We start from the raw sequence: 19,776 nt of genomic DNA, 5'->3' as shown, positions 1-19,776 counted from the left end.
GTTATTGGCAAAATATTCATGCGCCAGTAGAATTATCAGGCAAATATTAAGAATATTAATAAATACGGTCCAAACACTTCTTACAAGTGTTTGTTTTAAAGATTATAAAATAAATTATATTTAAAATAACAGATTTTAGGACACAGTGATCATTATTTTAGCTAATAATCATGAAGCGGCTCAAGCAATTATTAAATATTGGTTTAATTCTATCTCAAAGTTTGGTAAACATAAATCGTTCTAAAATGGCGACAATTTTATACAGCTTAGACGATTTTTGGAGGGTATTATAGTCTTATTAGCTGTACTACGTAAGATTTGGATTATATAATACTGTTTTTGGTTTTTAATCAGCGTTACAAGATAATATATTTATTAATTAGGCTGTGTACGACTCTGGATTTATAACTTATAATTCTCTTTAGAGATCCGTGTAAAAAAATATTTTCCCTAAGCCAGTTTTAATTTTGAAGTAGAATATTTTACAATCATTTTTTTCAAAGTCGAGGATCTATAATAATTATTATAATGTAAATGATTGTGATTCGCCGTGTTCACAAGAAGGTGTATATTTTTTTTCAAGACACGAACCTGCAAGAATAAATCCATTACAAACCTTTTAATGTAGGTACCTACAACTACAACACTACGATACGCTTGCCGACGCTCGACGCTGGGCTATTTTATCTCTCTCTCCCTCACTCTGCACTGGGAACACTACATGATGTTTTGTTTAGTTAATACGTTCTTCCGGGCAAGCACGCATGCGTTCGTTCGTTTTGTTTTTAGCCTTCGCTGCGTTATCGCAGACCCAAAAAGTTAGCAGCCTATTATATACTAAATAAACTTATTGTGAAGTGTCATTAATAGTTTATTGTGTATAATTAATGTGTTTTACATTATTTTTTCAGAACAATATGCCGTTTAAAATTATAGAATGTATAGAAAAAGGGCAGAAAAGGCTTTGTATAGTTCCAAGCTTGTGGGAAACGAATGGCGAGTTAAGATGGCCAAGAAAGCGTTAAGAAGTCAACAAATTAGTCAAGGATGAAAACTCTAGGCCTTTAGATAATTGGTCTACATCAAAATGCTGTGTAAAAAGGTCGTCTATATCGTCATATGAAGAAGCAATGAGAGAACTAGATGTCATGGTTCAAAATGGCGACACAGAAATTGACACCGTTTAATGTTTTTCCTACGGAACCTTCGTTAGACGTCGATGGACGCGCTTGACTGTGGGTTGTCCAATTTAATGTATTTATTTCTTGCCCAATAAATGATGGTTCACTATTGATACTGTCCTCTGGTTTATAATTTGTTATATTTAAATATTTCCTTATAATTCTCCTCTTGACTGCACCAGATCTTTTCCTTTTTTTCCACATTATAAATTATGATCGACGCGCACACAAAGTATAGGATCATGTGAAAATAATATATGGCTGGCAGCTGTTATTCAGGCTAAAGCTGTACTATTGATGTAATTTATTTTTTTAGTTTTAAAGCATTATTTTAGACAGAAGTACTAAAACCACTGTATTTATAAGAGTGTCTAACTACTCTATAAGAACAAGTGTTATAATGAAGTTTGCATATACCATTATACAGAAACAATGATTGAGTGATACCATAATAACACTTAGGGTTGTAGTAAGTTAGTGACCACATGCAAAATACAGCCTTTATACAGCTTTAACGATAAAACGAGTTTAAACTGTCAGAAAATACTTAAAGTTGTATAGTAGAATTTTCAAATTCTGTTTTAGTACCCTAAGCTTACGCGGATCTCTTAATACAAGTTTTATGCAGCTCAAGCTGTATAATTATTCAAAAATCCTTCTTATAAAGATATAATCATCTTTTGATACTCTTGTACGTCTTTAAAAAAACTTTAAGTTCTAATAGAGCCGGTTAATTGATGTTGAAAACGCTTGCTTGCTGCTTGGGTTATAGGTAGATTCTGTTTTTCATAACAAAATGGAAAAATAGAAACTGAGCAGTAGCCTTAGTACAAGATATGCTCTGTTGCAATCGAGGAGACGATTTCTTTTTTTTTTTTTTTTTTTCGGTTTGTGTGTAGCTGATTAACCCTAATGATTTCAACAGCATAACGCGGGCTTGTTGGCGAGCCTCGGAATGGGGCTCTGCCAGGAAGAGTTTGAACCCTAGGGCTCGAAGAAGCGAAGGGATCGTCGGCCTCGGGCGCCTCATGTGAGGCCGAACCTCGGCTCAGGCGACGATTGGAGTGAAAGGGTTACGGACGGTGATTAATCCGCACGCTTCCGAGCGACGTCCGATTGACGTTAGAAGTCGGGGGCCTCGTCGCCGGCGAAGACGCTGTGCATAGGTTGATTGTGTGTTCTGATAGGGAGCATTGTCAGTAGTTATCTGATCGTCAGGGTCGTGAAGGATATGTTTAGGCCTCCTCTTGTTGAGAGTGGCGCTAAGGTTGGGTGAGTAAAAAGAAGCCATTAAAGCAGAACGTTGCAAGAAGCCGAAGCAACTATGAGAGGGTTGGGATGTCGGATAGACTTCTCAAAGTAAATTTTCGAGAGTTTTTTGAAATATTGAGCAATAGTGGAGAGTTTGAGATCTCTATGGATATCGACGTTGCGTACGAACCAGGGGCACCTAAGGTGTCGATTTCGCACATCACACTGTGTATCGTCAATTTAGAATCGTTTTAGTGCCTCGCAAATCCTGTACTTCTGATGTTTGTTTTACAAATGTTCTGTCAAAAGACCGATCTTAAGAATTGTAGACAAATTTAAGCTTTAATCCAATCCAAATAAGGTTCATTTTACTCCGAGGTAAAGTATTTCCATTCTTAAAAATGACTACTAGTTTGCGAGCAAGCAAATTTTGTACTACGGCTACAGTAAAGGTACTGTAAAGGTGCTTCGGAGCCATTATTCGTGCGAGAATGCCGTTGTCAAGTGCCTGAACGCTCTGAAGGGATGCTGTGTAAGTAAACAATAAGAGATGTGGGTAATGTGCGTGCAGCACATAGTGCATAAAAGCCTAATATTTCATAAAATAAGTCGGCCTGAAGTAGGCTTCTTCGATTTTATTGCAATCTATCTAATTATTGCATAAGCCGGTCGAACACCCTATGCAACCAATGTCTGTAGTCGATTATGCTTACAGACAGCATATACAAACAAGACAAATCTATAAAATAAAGAATATGAAACGAAAATAATGTTCAAACACAAAACGTAAAATTGCGGTCCGCGTTATAATTTATAAGAAGGTATACGAATAGACAAAAAAAAATAAAATTTATTGCACAATCACGCAACAAGGAAAAACATTAGTAACCGACGTCGCTGCGCGATAAAAAATACGCGCACTAAATAAAAAATTTCATACGGCAAATTTTTATTATTACAACATTTTATTTATCATCTAAATCGGCGTTTACGACGGCGAACAATGCCGGCCTCCGAACCAAACAAAAGTGGGACGCGAATAAAGAAAACAATAAAATTAGAATACATAAACACATAAAACGGCATCCAGAACTTTCGCGGCGACGCATGCGTCCACCGCACCGCATCGCACCGCACCGCACGTTAAGAAAATTACAATAAATTGTAAGTAATTGTTCAGTCGCGATCGCAGCGGCCACACTGCTAGTATGGATAGTGTTACTTAGATATCTCCACGGGACTGGTGTGGATAACAGCGTTGGATGTTTCCACGCGACTGGTGTGGATCACAGGATTGGGTTCTCCACGCGTGTTCGTTTACGTCTTCAAATTGCATAATGTTATTGAGCACAAACTACCTTGGTGGATAGCACGATCACGAGTAATAGTAGTCCTTGGATCGAGTACAGGGTCGGGCGAGTAAGGCTGTTTGCGTTTTTCTTTGTAATAAAATAATTTTTCAGTTTAGCTGGTATTAGGAATTTAGCGGCGTCCATCACGTGTTTCATAAAGCACGCTTGGCCGTCGGTCACGGTTAACATACCCGCATTGGAGCGGTGGTTAGTCTATGGTCTAAAACATTCACTCCTGTTTAATAAGGTATGTGCCCAGAAAGGAGAGAATCTAAGCAAAATCTATGTAACACATTGTTATCAAGATTAATTTGATATACAATAGCCTAGCCGCGGCACACAGAGTAATCTGCACTAATTAATATTGTTATTTTTATATCGTGGAACATCGATAGCTTCTTTAATCTATGAAAGAGTTAAATCAAGTTACTGGAGATCGGCTCCAGTAACTTTAAGCAATTTCCTAATTAATTGAAGTTTACTACACGTAAACATTAATAATTAAATCATTATTTTTTACATTAAGGATCTAATTTAGATTCGGCTGATCAAATGAAGTTACTATTTGAATATGTTCATCGGTTGCATGAAACGGTATGGTCTGATTAAAATGGTATCGCTGCCGCACCGCGCCGCTGACAATCGATAAAGGGTGTTCCTGATAAACCAAACTATTGTTTATATTCTTTGAGTATTTTGATTATTAATTACTAGTAGACGATGGATAAACGAAATTTGACACTGTTATACGACGTTAGAATGTCACCATGTATGCACATCACCGCCCATTAGCCCTGAGTTAGGAAAATAAGCTTTCTTAGCATAATAAAGCCTTCTACTATGTGCTTATAGCCGCAAAACTGCACGCGAACAAAGTGGTTGGTCAAAGCTCAATGTGACTTCCATCACACGGTCTTAATAATTTACATCATACACAGATATTCCCCCACCACACTGTTAATGAAAATTTCGCTTAGATACCGGAAACAAGAAGAAGTTCTCTTTGGAACAGTCAGCGCGTGCGTGACGAGTCCAGATGACAATTCAAGTTGGGTTAGGTTTGTGGAAAGTTCACGGTACGGTTTCAACACGCCACTTTCGGGTATTGCACAAACTCTCGCAAATTGTACGGTAGCATACAGCTACTTTTGTGCCAACGCGCTGCGCAGGTTTGAGTGTTGAAAATGTGTTCCCACCTTAATTAGACAGAGGACCATAATTTTGCGGAGGGGCTAAATTATTTTAATTTAAGGCAAACAATGATGCCGGCTTCTTGTTGTTTAACTATGCATATCATGTTATATCTACATCCTGATAAAATAACAAAACGTTGTTCGGCAGCGGTGTGTGTAAATCACCAAGTTGGCCAAGTATCTAGCGAAACGCAAACAATGAGTCCCACGTACTGTCAAACAGTAAGATTTTATTATTAGTGTGGATTTTGACACAATGAGATACAATAATAACGTTTCAAGGCCGCTATTGAATGTAAATCTAAGAGCATTTTCACATTGCTGATAGTCTGGTGTAGGCGGCAGACGTTTATTAAACTCTCCGTAACAAGATTCCGTCGTCAAATATAATAAATTATACTTATTGGAAGTACCCTTTTTTCTTTTCATGTCATTAATCATTAAAATTAATTAGAAACCGGTAGAAATATTTTGCATAAAATTGAAATTCTATTAAGATAATGAGATTAACACGATGAAGTAAGAATGTGGTAAATGCGTGGAGATAGTTTAATTAACGCTCATGCACATCATTTGAGCAGTGTGAGCGTATTGTTTTTGTTAATGCATAACTTAACGTATTGTTTTTGTTACGGGACTTGTAAGTAAATAAAATAACCCTTAGCCCCAATGACAGGAGTGGTAATGTTTATCCGTCGGTATTCGTATTCATGTGTGCGTGTGTGTGTTTGACTGTTTGAAAACAAATCAAGTGGCTTAACTTAGTTAAAGGCATTATTCATTACCATTTCACAGATAATACCAATGTATTATCTGTCACTCAACACTAAACTCTTTACCCATATACTTAACGTATTGTTTTTGATAAGGGATTATTTATGATATAAATAATGTGTAAAATAAAGTAAAACCTAGCTCCAGGCCAGCTTAAAAAATCCAGAGTTGTTGGTAGCGATTTGATTTGATTTGATTTAACCGAGAGTACAAAAATATTCATGAAGAGTTATATGATGATGACCACGCATGAGAATTCGAACGGATCCCTTCAAACTAGTAAGTATTGTAAAATTTTACATCAGACATTGCGTTTCAGAGTTTTACGATTACAACTTTGTCGTGCCCACGCTGAATGCAATATTCATTTGGGTACAATGTGTCAGTGCCTTTATAATATATCGTCTTAGGGAGATCAGACACTCAACGAATTTATTCGTACGGGTTGACGATTCAATGGTAATTTAAAACGTACTTTTCAACTCAAATTTGATTAAGTTTTTGTTAAAGTTAAAGAACAACGAATAATCTCTACAAGCTAGCTGTGAAAAAAGGCAGTTTTGTATGATTCTCACTGTTTGTTTTACTTCTTCTGAAAAACTGGTCAAAATCTACGCACGTACGATTGAATTCGAAAAATCCATATCGCATCTAACCAACTACAAGAATATTTTAAAGATTGCTTTACACTAAGCGATAAATGCTATTGTATTTTGATAATGAATTTAATATTGAAGAATTACCATGCGAAAGTTCCATTAAGTAATCGAAATAAACATTCAAAGTTGTAAAGATACATTTAACTATATAAATGTTAAAATGAATGGTATTTTTACCTGATGTTTTTAGACTCATAGACTCATAGACTCGCAGATATACAAAACACATTGAGACAGAATTATCGCAATCAGGATTATATTCAATCTAAGATTTGGATTTTATTAATATAAAAACAGTATCCCACTGCAGGTACGATATTCGGAAATAATAAAGTATTCTGAGTCAGATTGGTACTCGCAAAATGCTTTTACGTTAGAGGTTTTTAAGAGATTATACATTACGTTGCTAATTTAATCTGCAGGCTATACAAAGGAATGATGTGTCGTATCGTAACTAACTGTCGTGCAATGTAAAGGCATGGTATTATGGATATGATAACAAGTAGGTAATAGCAGCAGCATCTACAACAAATTTTAGTCTTTGTGACATTCACTTAAAGTTCAAAATCGGTTGCGCTCTATCACAGTGCTCGATATCTTACGTGTTATTCGATATAGTCGGGGAGAAAATGAGTGATATTAATAATATTATGAATGAAAAATTTAATTTTATTAAAGTTTTTATTTTAAGGGCTTTCACCAATTACGTTCAAGATGGGAGTTTTACAAATTAAATCCTCACTTACTCACTTACTCACTTAATTGCGTGACGAGTACATAATGTGACGTCTGCTTTAATGAATAGAGGTGCATTTTTTTAAAAGTAGGTACTTAAATGAGTTTTTTTTTGTGACAGCTTGTTCGGAAAACTACTACCACCATGTTTATATCTGCCGCCAAAGAGTATTGCTGTGTTCCAGTCTAAATTTAAAGGCACGTAAGGCTCAAGAACTACACCTCAAGATAATGGACACCGGCCTGCAATTTGTAAGACTCGGTCCTCTTATTCCCTGCGAAATATTGCTTTGTTTATAAGCGATACCTTTTAACTTACCATCCCGTCCCAATTTTAAATATGAAAAAAAATTACTTACCATTACGTTTTTACATGATTTTCCTCTGTATTATACAATAAAACTATATTCGTTCATTAATACATTCATATAAGTGTATATAGGACCAACCATTTCCACATGTTACCTTTATATAATTTGAAAATAGACGAATGGGCTTCAATTAAAAGTTACACGCTTAGACCAATACATTTTCGGAAGCGTTAACTAACGTAAACAAATAGTATAGAATTTGGAGTCACGGAAATTTCTCTGAAGCAAAAGTTGCCTTGTTAGTTAATTATTTTGTATCTTTTTGTGAGAAAAGTACGTGGAAGGTATTAATTATTATGTTACAACTTACGTTTAAACTTTGAAGACAGATTAATTAATGACAAATTGTCAAAATTTTCAGTTCGACCCATATGTATGTTAAGATAGTCACACCTAGCTTTATTCGTTATCTAAGAGTATGATTTGATTATGTGGAGTACGTAAGTGTACCTATAAGGACATGTAATAAATGGCTTTCTTAAGTGAAAGACAAAAGTGGCTACGAAATACAAATACAAAATAGTATTTAAACTGGTTTTTATTAGCTTTTTTTAATACTATTTTTAGGCTTTAACACTCAAAATTCGTGTAAGAAAGTCTATTTGCTTAGCAATATTATGTGATGTGTACATACCACCCCAAATTCAAGTAAGTGAAACCGTGGGGCCCAACTATTCTATTAAGATATTAAAAACCAAACACTTCTGGCAGCGAGCGTACTCAATACATATACACTTGTAGCAGATAAAATTATTTAAATGATACGATCTATTGTTTCAGGAACAATGATAAATATTTATTATAATTTCATATGTACGCCAAATATTTATGTAAGTGGGGTTGTTTTGCGTTTATGTATTTATTCGCAATTACACATATATGTATAAATGATCTAGGGCTTCGTAAAACATTTATACGATTTTAGGTGTGTGCGTTTACGGTCAACTGTTAGTTGAAGACTAGACTATATAACAGCTTTATTATTGCCGTATTTGTGTGTGAAATAAGCGTATTTGCCTACGGTTCTTGAGGCCCTGGAACAGATTGCGAGGTCGAGCCAAAAATACAGGGTACATAATGCAAAAAATTCAATGTATATCTTTATATAAGCTTTGAAAATTTCATATAAAGAGTTTATAAGCAAAATTAGCATGTAGTGTTTATGAAAAATCGCTGGTAGACCCAATAAATCAATGGTCATGCCATATACCTATAGTTAATGGGCTTTATTAACTATCAGTCATAGATCAGATCATAGAATATAAAGAAATACCTACACTGAATATACCTAGGTTGTTTTTTTGTTCTTACTGGCTAACCTCTGCATTCACACAATTCTAAGGGTAGGTTATAAAATTAGTAAAGGTTATTTGATATTACGCGTCTTTACTCTGACATCGAGAGACAAGAAAAGAAAAAAACCGCCATCACAAATAGTTAAGGTACTGAGTACTCCAAAATGGAAGGGCTAAAAATTATCAATGATAATATAAATATATTATTGGACTAAATAGCCGCTTTACACAATTAAAAAGCATTAATACATTCCGGCGAAATGTTGGTAATATCTTTAAATGTTCTTGACAGAGTAAAAAACTAATAACTGCAGTTTTCAGCATTAGATAGAATAATTCAAGAGAGGTTTATATGCAAAATATGCATGCATATTATAGTAGAAAAAAAATAAGAAATTCAAAAATTCGCAAATAATATAAAATATAATTTATACTGAATTCGTTGTCTCATAGAAGAGTATGTGTGTATTATTTAGTGTACACACGTAAGGAGTCATAATTCAAGACATAATTTTTTTCTATTCTAATTTTATTTAAACAAGCTAAAAAAAAGCCATAAAATAGACTTCCTTATTTATTCTACATTCTATTCAAAACAAAGCAAAAAGCCAACATCACGCGGTGTTCCCAGGCGGTCACCCATCCAAGTACTGACCGCGCCCGATGTTGCTTAACTTCGGTGATCAGACGAGAACCGGTGTATTCAACATGGTATGGACGTTGGCGACAGATTAATCGAATTACACAGTCAGAATATGACAATCTGTCAGATAATATAAATACCCATAAATAGTAGCGTTAAAAGTTTAACGCAACCTTGTTAGACGTAGGGTAAAATAATCAAATTGCAAGCGAATATTTCGGACATCCGATACGATCCGATCCGATCGTGTCACGCTCTGGAGGCGTGTTCTTATATTATTTTGCACACTCAACTCCATCCAGTTCACGGTATACTAACCATCTATCAAAATACGACATTTAAATAAATTGTATATTATAATATGAAACAGATTAAGTCAACGACCCAACTGCCTTAACAGCTAAAGGAGAGTGCACATTATTTTAAAAGAAAACTAATACCTACTATATATTATTTAGTTTTTTTTTGTTCTTTAATCAAAATGTAGTCTTGCTTTTTCTAGAACCTTTGATTTATGCTGTGGGTTTTCTTTTAGCCGTTTTTGATGTGAAACATCTATAGGCGGGAGGGTAAACCTGATTTTTGGTGTGGCGACACAGGCCGTGGCGACGCAACACCACGCTATATGATATAATAAAAAAAAGTAGTTAGGTTTAGTTATAGTGGTGGGTTTAGTTATAAAAAGGAGTGGTTATCCATTTACTTGTATTTTTTTTTATTTGTCGAACAAATCTGTAATGTTTTATCTTTCCATTATGCAATATCTGCAATAACTTACAGAAAACAATTCGATGCTTCACATCTGCCAGTCGTCCCGTGACGACTCACGCGTGTTTTTTTAGTTGATAATTGACGGATTGACGGACCAAGCAGATGGGATGGGAAATGATGGCGGTGGTAGGTGGCATAGCCAGTTGGTAAGTGATAAACCATTCATTCATTGTAAAGCTTACATACTTATCTATTCTGTGCTTTGCCTCGTCTAGCGGTAAACGTGTTTGAAATACGGTGAACGAGGTCGTGGTTCCAAAGCCCAGGTTAGACCAACAATTAAAAAATTCTAAACAAGAGCCAGGAATAAGTATATACAACTCAGTGAGTCAAAGATCACGCCTGTTATTCATACTTACGTGTGATAGTAATCGTCCAAGCCCACCAAATCGTATTGTAGCAGCGTCCTGTGATTGATGTTATAAAAAACAGTATGGAAATTTATCACAACCTCCTTCACAAGTCAGTAGGTAAAATATCTTAGTGGCAGTGAGTCAACACCTTAAGACAGGCGCATATACAGAAACAAAACGTCTACAAACCACCGACACAATGCAGTGCACATGTGAGCAACACAAGCCAATACACTCAAATAATATAGGCCCACAATGAAATCGACCTTCGGGCTTGTAATGGTCGATACTCTCTTTATCGACTAATATAATAAATGACCAACGCACCGCGTGGTAACGTATAGCGCTTGTGCACTTCCCCCAATCTTAAACCGAGGAAATACCGATTAAATTAATAATAATCAATTAATGAATATACTGCGACAATACACATCTAGCCCCATAGTAAGCGTAGCCTGTGTTATGGGTACCTACTAAGATGACTGATGAATATTTTTAGGCATAACATACATACATACTTATAATATACAAATAAACACACAGACACTAGGCGGAGAAACACAGAAATAGGAGTTGTAGTAGAGGTTTTTGTTGCGGAGCTTATCCGGGGTAGCACTACTGTGTTCTCGTCTGAAAGGCGTGTTTGCCGCTGTAACTACATTCACATGGGGCTTAGCACCTACGCCACAGGTTGATTGACACTGTGCGGCAGTTTATAGGACAAACTCCTTGCATAACCTGTTAAGTGTTGCTCTGTTTATTGGCATCATTGACGGCCGATTGGCACAGTGGGCAGCGACCCTGCTTTCTGAGTCAAAGGCCGTGGGTTCGTTTCCCACAACTGGAAAATATTTGTGTGATGAGCATAAATGTTTGCCAGTGTCTGGGTGATTATATGCATTTTCTAAGTATTGATGTATATTATTCATAAAAATATTCATCAGGCATCTTAGTACCCATAACACAAGCTACGCTTACGTTGGGGCTATATGGCGATGTGTGTAATGCCATAGTATATTTATATTTATTTATTATGTGGACTATGTGCTTGTTCCGTCAATTATACCAAAAAAAATGTTTGAATTAGGCATTACCGTCATCCCCAAGTTCAAGTTCTGTTTATTTCAATTAGAAAGCAAAAAATCCGGTCGAGATTAAACTAACAAGTATCTCGAGAGACGCTTTTGCTTAGCATAACATTGTTTTAACACATCACATTAAAACGATTAATTTGTTTTATTTAAGCTATGTACGCTAGAGTCAGGCATTCATTAACATTGTTAAAAATATTCTACGTTCGTCTAGATTCTAGAACAAGATACAAATTTGCAAAAAATGCAAAATTTATTTACAATCAGGGCTGTGATTTTCTTCGGCATTGCAATTTTGTTTGCGCCGCAAATTGCGTTTCAATATGTTAATTTTGATACATATCTTTTTGTCACAAATTGTGGGAGTATTTCACGATTAGAATGTTAAAGACAATCAGGGCCCAGGGACTCTCAACCTATATTTCCCTGATTTGGATCGGACGCGGTGCACAAGCGCTCTAAAGATGCCACATTTTCTAAATTAAAATAAACTATTACGACCTTTTGGCGCTTCCTCTGACAGGTATGCCCGTCAGAGGAAGCGCAGACTTTAATCATTTTTTACCCAACTACGAAAGGGTCATGGTTTTATCAGTATATTATTATTATATTTTTTTCGTATAGTTGCGTTTGTCTGGACTTTCGCACCTCCCAAACTCTTCAGATCCATGTACTCGTATATCTATCCTTCTAGCTATATCTGTACATACTAGAAATAAAGCTGAAGAGTTCGTTTGTTTTTTTGAATTCACTAATCTCTGGAACTTCCAGTCTGATTTGAAATATCTTTTCTAGTCTTTTTATAGTTTAAGTATTGCGGAATTTTAAATCTACACTACGGAGCCGAGCGTAAAGAGAAAAAACGTAATCGTGTTAGATACGCGGGCGAGCCATACGACGCGGAGGGTCGGGGTTTACAGGAGAAAAACTGTGTAATTGAAGTTGCAGAGAAAAGTAACATTGTATTACAAGCTACATTGTCAAAAACTGGGCTCAACTTTTTGAGAATAGTGCTTACAAACAGTAAACAACGCCCGCTTACTTATATTTACGCTAAGTAGGTATTTATACCATACCAACTATACAACAAGTGAAAACACACATAATAAAGCGTCCAAAAATACAAACATTCACCGCACCAGAATCAGTTCCACGACCTCATTTCAGTTCACACACAGACCTTGACCGATGTCCAAACTTAAAACAGAAATCGGCGACATTTATTTCGTTTCCGACTTCGTTACGGGACAAAAATGTAGCCTATGATTTAAATCGATTACGTCAAATAAATAACAATAAAATTGACCCTTATTGCTATCCCATTGTTAGGTATTAACAGTATCTACAAGCTAACCCAACTAAATATTCAAAAAAAAAATTTAAATTCAAAATTCATTAGCAACAATAAGCACTTTTGAAACGTCAAGTATGTCTGTTTGTTTTGACTCTACCACCGGTTCGGAAGGCAGATTCTACCGAGAAGAAGCCGGCAAGAAACTCAGCAGTTGCTCTTTTCCAACATCAATAATTTACATTTTACATTTTAACATTCATTTTTCTATCTTGTGAGAGCTGAAAGCGGATCCGTATGCTTCCAAGCAACCTTGTCATTAAGAAATTCATCAATTTTATAGTAAACTGGCTGTAATAAATGTGTTTTAACAGATTAACGTATTAAACTGATGTTGCATTCCTGAGAGACCATATTCATCATCGGTTTTATAGATTGACGTCCATTGCTGGACATAGGTCTTTTGTAGGGAGTTCAAAAATCCGATGCTCCCAGCGACTTAGTTGTTGGGGGCCGACCAACGCTGTGTTTACCGGTCCCAAGGTCCATCGGTTCTCCTATGTTGCTCCGCACATAGCTCGGTATCCCGAACACTTCAGTATCCCGACTCGTTAGCCTATGTCAGTAACTCTAGTTTTATTACGGATCTTCTCATTTCTGATTTAATCACGTAGAGATACTCCTAACATAGCTCTCTCCATAACCCGCTGAGTGCCTTCTTATGACGCATATAGTAAGCGACCACGTTTTAGATACGTAAGTCGTGACTACCAACACAACGTTCGAAGACTTCGGTCTTCAGGCAGCGAAGGATTTTAGACGAAATTTGCTAAAATACGTTAGGACTAACTAAAGACCCTTAAGAATTATTATCAACACACGCACGTTCGCTAGGGAATCAGTTTCAAGGCCTCATTGCAGTTCATAAACATACCTTGATATATCTCTAAACTTCATACAGAAATTGATGATATATACCCCATACCCAACTTTGTATCGAGGCAGAACTAGCAAGCATATGGTTCTACTTTCAACTCACTACAGTCAGCAAGTATTTACAAAAGAATAGAGTGGACCCCAAAAGAGTGTTTTCCCCTATCTATCGGGGCTTGAATTCTTCTATTATTTTAGTAAATTCGGTACTGGGATTGAATGAATGAATGACAGTGCAAAAGTATACCTTTTAGCAAGAACGTGAAATTACAAAGTCCACGCGGAATAACTGTCGGGCATCAACTATTATATTACAATATGACAGTCGGAAAACAAATTACACTAAGTCATGTTATCTTACAATTACATTAAGTCAAGTTTTTCCCCTTATCAATTGCAGTGTATATAATACTTTAATACTAAATATTTTCAGTATATTACATACCTATCCTACGTGCAGGGTTGGCAACATAGTTCTTAATATTGTTTTTTGCGAGTTTTTATTTTTGAACGGCAACACATTTAAAATATTTCTATGTTTATAGTGCACTTTAAGAAACTCTAAAAAATCTAAGATAATAAGTTCTTCAAGACTGATTGTTATTATTCCTCAGAATATTGAATCGGATCCCGGGTATGAAAGTAGGTATAGGAATTTTAATGTAGGTAGTTTCTTAAAGTGCATAAATAATAAAATTTATAAATATGTTTTAGACAAAAACGGCGGGAATCCCACCTAGACCACTTTAGTATTTTTTTCGCAACTTGAAGTATGTAAATATCACTCAATATCTACTCAATATCTGCCACTGGACGCAACTGGTAGTTACAAGACCGTTAAATTTAGAACACCATACCTATGTCCAGCATTAAATGTACATTTACACAGAAGAAAAATTCTATTATAATATTAACTAATAACTTGAACGATAAAAAAGCTTGGTTGGGAATTGCAAGAAATTTTGTAAATAAAGAAATTTTGAATTTGAGTTTGAATTTTTTGCATCGTCAAATGCTGATTAATTTAATAAAATATCTGACAATCATTAATTACCATTTTATTACAAATGAAAATCGGTTGCGCTTTTTTATTCCTAAAATAAAAGTTGGCAGCCCTATGCGTGGCACGCAAGCATAGCTCGCATTCTTGCCGCTCGTGGTCACTGGCAACTGACATATTTATTTGTAAATTAGATAAGCAATAGTAATTACTTTTAGGAATGTGCAACCCTATTATTGTATATCTTCCATATACGTACATAATTTTATAAAAAAAAAACAGCTTCGTTATTTGTGTTTGCAAAACTCGAAAACTGATAGACGGGATACCATTAAATTTAAACACAACGTTGCAGTTATATTAAAGAGTGTGTATTTAGCGTTTCGAATATCAGACTAGATTACAATGAGAAAGGATTTTTATGTAATTTGTTCTTAAGGGGGTTGAACTAATATTTCCATTCCAATCAGCTGGCAAAACGGCTTCTGACTAAAATGCTGACGAAAAAGCCGCTAATGACCAAAGCATTAAACTGCGTATTACTCAATTCTTCACTTCCCTCATAGTAGAGGCAGAATAGAAGTTGGCCCACCACGCTGCTCAAAAAAGGTTGGCGGGCTTAAATCACATACATATTAGTGATAAACAAAGTGTAATTTTCTAACTTTGTTACTGTGAATTTCCAGACCGAAAAGTTTATTTCCTTACAATCACCGAAATTTTAACCCAGAACATCGTGTCTGTAGTCAAACACTATAAATACCGAAGGAGCTAAATAAGATATTATATTTTTGCATCTTTAGGTGGCGATAGCGCATTGGGTATTAGCTCAACTTCACTTTTGGGGGGCCGAGTTCGAATCCCAGCACGCACCTCTAACTTTTCTAAGTTATGCGCGTTTTAAGTATTTAAATCCAATAATAAAGGAAAACAACGTGAGGAAACCTGTATGCCTGAGAGTTCTACATAATGTTACAACGGTGTGTGGAGTCCACCAAACCGCACTGGGCCAGCGTGGTGGACTACGGCCTTAACACCTTTTCATTGTGGGAGGAGACCCGTGCTAAACCCGTTATGGGTTGATGTGATGATGGTAATGATGAGGTTTATCACTACAAAAAGGTAGGTTATATTTCTTCGTAAGTTGTAATTTGAACCTCGAAATATAATTCAATATGTATTACCGTTGAAATACGGCAAGCGATTTTAATCCCATCGCTTCCCAATGAAACGAATATATATTGTTTAATTGGAAATATAAGAGCCCAATTGTCGAATATCAAATTTCATGCTTAATGGGACGTACCAACATATTATTAAGTCACCTACTTAACTGTTAAGTGTTGCTACTGTTGAATTATTTTCACATAATTGCCTTATACCTATAACGGGCCAATTAATTTTGAGGAAACTTTGTAAATGCTAACTTTTTATTTAATGAATAATTTTAACAATGGTGTGATCATTTGAGATAGTAAATTCATCAGCTAGAAAGTACAAAGAGACCAAAAACTTATTCACGAAGAATTTCAAAATATGGCATAATTCGCCAATTCACTTGGTTTTGATTTATCGCTTACACAAATTTGTTTGAATACATCAATAAATGAATCTGCCATTAAAAGGAAAAAAAGTATTTCTATTACGTATTTTCAAAGTATTTTTTTTTTGATACGGTTTCCTGGATTTTCAGTTTACTGTTTCCCGCGGTAAAATCTTTTCCCTATCTTACTTTGTATTATACAGATTATTATTATTTAAAGTCGCATAACAATGAAAGTACGAATGATAAAAGTCATTATGTTTTGTTGTGGGACTTTTATGGTCAAATGTAGAAAATAGTTATGTAAAACATTAGTACGATTTAGATTTTAACTTGTAAATATAATAGATTAATTTGGTTTAAGCAGCTTGTAAGTGTCAACCAAATATGTGGGTATTTACGCTACTAACTTTGGTATCGACACACAATAAACGACAATAAATTTAACGGCGCAGCGGTGGGCGCTGTGGTTTTGAGGAAGTCCTATATTGAGACTGTTCTGGTCTGAAGGAAGGCTTTGGCAAAGAAAAAGTCGTGCCGCAAACCGATTTATCGTTCCGGTACGATGTCGCGTAGAAATACGTTAGGGGTATAGGTTTAATAAAACTGCCATAATCCTAACAGGTGAGCCCGTTACCATCTTAGATTGCAGCAATTACCACCAGGAAAATTGCAGTAAAGGGCTAACTTGTAGTTGGACAAATAAGTTTGTGTGTATTAGTGTACACATGACATAATTTTTTTGTTTCTTTTATCTATTTAAATTTTTTTTCAAACAAGGTAAATAAGCCATAAAATTGACTTCCTCATTTATTCTAGATTCTTATCAAAACAAAGCAAAAAAAGCCTAGATAACGCGGTGTTCTGAGGCGGTCACCCATCCAAGTACCTACTGACCGCGCCCGATGTTTCCTAACTTCGGTGATCGGACGAGAACCGGTGTATTCAACATGGTATGGACGTTGGCCACCGCTGCACTAAATTACGCAGTCAGAATATGACAATCTGTCAGATAATATCAATACTCATCAAGGGCAGAGTTAAACGTTTAACGCAACCTTGTTGGATAGGAGTTTCACTTCAAAAAACGCTGTGCGTAACGTATTGCAACTATACGTTTAAGATTGTTTGATTGACGAGGTGTTAGAGAGGATGAAAGAGATCCAGCATGTGTTCCACGAGACAGGGAATAGTTGGAAGCCACATTGGAACCTTGAAAACGTAAGTAAGCTTGAATCCATACGTTAATAAACCAAAGCAACTAGGCCAGTTCACCCTCCCGTTTAAGTTCTATTAGAAAAGAAATAAACCCTTTATATTGGTATTCAGGCACCGACTTAACCTTTTTTTTTCTTTTAATTCTAAACAAATACAATGTTGCGAACCCTATCAGTCGTTTCTCTCATTACGTATGATTGAACGGGAATAAAAAGAAGAAACTTAAGTATAAAACATTTAATAAAGCGAAGTGCAACAGATGAGTGCAAATAGATATTAATATGTATGAGTGCATTGACACCCGCATAACCTGAGAGCCGGTGGGAAAATTCATAGGGGTAATTTAGTCAAGCAAATATATTTATTCTAATATTATTGTTTGTTTGTACTAAATAAGCTACGAAAGTACTGTACCGAATTTTACTAATTCTTCATCAAAAGAAAGCTTGCCTGAACTATCACATAGTAACATAAGCTACAATTTATTTTAAAAGAATTGGAGACCCTTAAGAAAATTGCAATGATGTTACCCAAAGTAGCAAAATTTTGCCTATGAAATTCATTAGTTTGCCTGCGGTAGAAAACTATTGATAATACATGAATTATGCATAATGTGATACAAGTACTCATTATTAAGTGCCCGAAAAATAAAATATTTAAAAAGAACTGTTTTGTTTAGGTGTAGCCCTTACATTTTGAAACTCGATGTATTTTAAAATATTAAACGTCCGCTTGGAATGAGTATTTTACTGCTCTTTTAATACTCTTTATGATAAAACTATACAAATAGTAGAAGAATTAATACTGCAATACTAATGTAACCACCTTTTGTTTCTACCGGCGATCTAATATCTACATTTTAGAACAAAAAAGCTGCTAATGCGACTTAACTACGATAGTTAGATAATCTAACATGGGAAGGCATTTTTTTAGAATAAAATGACCTTATTACCTTAATATGCATGAACAGACCTTCATAAATTATAGTTAAAAACGATCTCAATCAGGTGTACTTAGTGGGAACTACGATGCCTCAAAGATACACAGACAGACACGTTAAAGTACACGATAAACCTCTCAAAAAATGGTGTAAAAGTAAATACTAAACAAGGCGAATCACAATTAAAATAAACTTTACCTTGGCAAATAATATGTTAAGCATCTTGAATAGCGTGGCGCTTGAGCGTTTCTGAAATACATGAGTTACTATATTTTCTAGGTCAATTTACTGTATGCCTATAATACAATATATATATATATATATATATATATATATTATATCTGGCAGATACCTGGTTTCTATAAACCTTTAACTTTGCCCAAGAACCTTTTGAAAGTTTACCACCGGTTCTTGTACCTCTAGATATTGAACACTCGCTGCAAATTGTACTCAAAGACCTACATTTTAAGATTCATTTTGCATTTTACTAAGAGTTAAATATGTATTGACAACGGTAATTCTCCTTAATCAACACCGATACATAATGGTCATTTTTTTTTTCAGGAAAAATTGTTTGACCTTAGCTTTATTCAAATGTATTGTTTACTCGTGCTGAACAGATAGATAGATATATTATGATACGAAGATCGAAGTTTTGCATCGTGTATCTGAACGAATAATATAACTTAGCTGTGAGGATAATATATATGGGTATGCATACAGCAGGAAAATTGCATAAAACGGCAACGGCAAGTTATATTTAAATCTTAGGGTAGGCAGTGCATTTGTGCATATGTGAAGTGCACGAACTGCCCACCTGATGGTAAGTGGAAAACCATTGCCTATAACCTGAGCAACATTTCGCACTGCATGCAAGGAACACATCCTACGAGTACTTAGTGCCACCATCCAAGCAATCCACCAGGCAAGATGTACTGGGTTTGACTCCCTAGACGTGCCGAGAACCCTTGGGTATTTTGATTTTCGTATAAAATTTGTGAAATTCATTTCTATGCCTCCGTGAGCTCTTTAAGCCTCGCGTCGGTCCCGAAAACCTTAGGATGATAAAGTTGTCGTTAAAGCCCACCAATCGGCAGGTAGGTATACTCTCCAAAAATCTATCTTTGAGAGAGGTCTAGATAGCCTACTGATGAGAATGACGATGAATAGAATTAAAAATAA

The 19,776-nt window shown here is 35.5% G+C and overlaps 1 protein-coding gene, 1 non-coding gene and 1 pseudogene across 2 annotated transcripts in view; all 3 read right to left on the bottom strand.

Moving 5' to 3' along the window:
* The window catches only part of LOC120636658, a 533,873-nt gene that overhangs the window by 322,956 nt on the left and 191,141 nt on the right, over nucleotides 1-19,776 (bottom strand). The gene's annotated exons all lie outside the window — the stretch shown is intronic.
* Nucleotides 9,418-9,536, bottom strand: LOC120636703. The gene has a single exon (XR_005659395.1). It is a non-coding gene; the product is annotated as a 5S ribosomal RNA (ribosomal RNA).
* Nucleotides 17,281-17,403, bottom strand: LOC120636704 (annotated as a pseudogene).

The sequence above is a fragment of the Pararge aegeria genome, chromosome Z (assembly GCF_905163445.1).
Source record: "Pararge aegeria chromosome Z, ilParAegt1.1, whole genome shotgun sequence".
Classification (NCBI taxonomy): Eukaryota; Metazoa; Arthropoda; class Insecta; order Lepidoptera; family Nymphalidae; genus Pararge; species Pararge aegeria.
The sequence above is the reverse complement of the archived record's forward strand: the minus strand, read 5'-3'. Positions and strand labels throughout refer to the sequence as shown.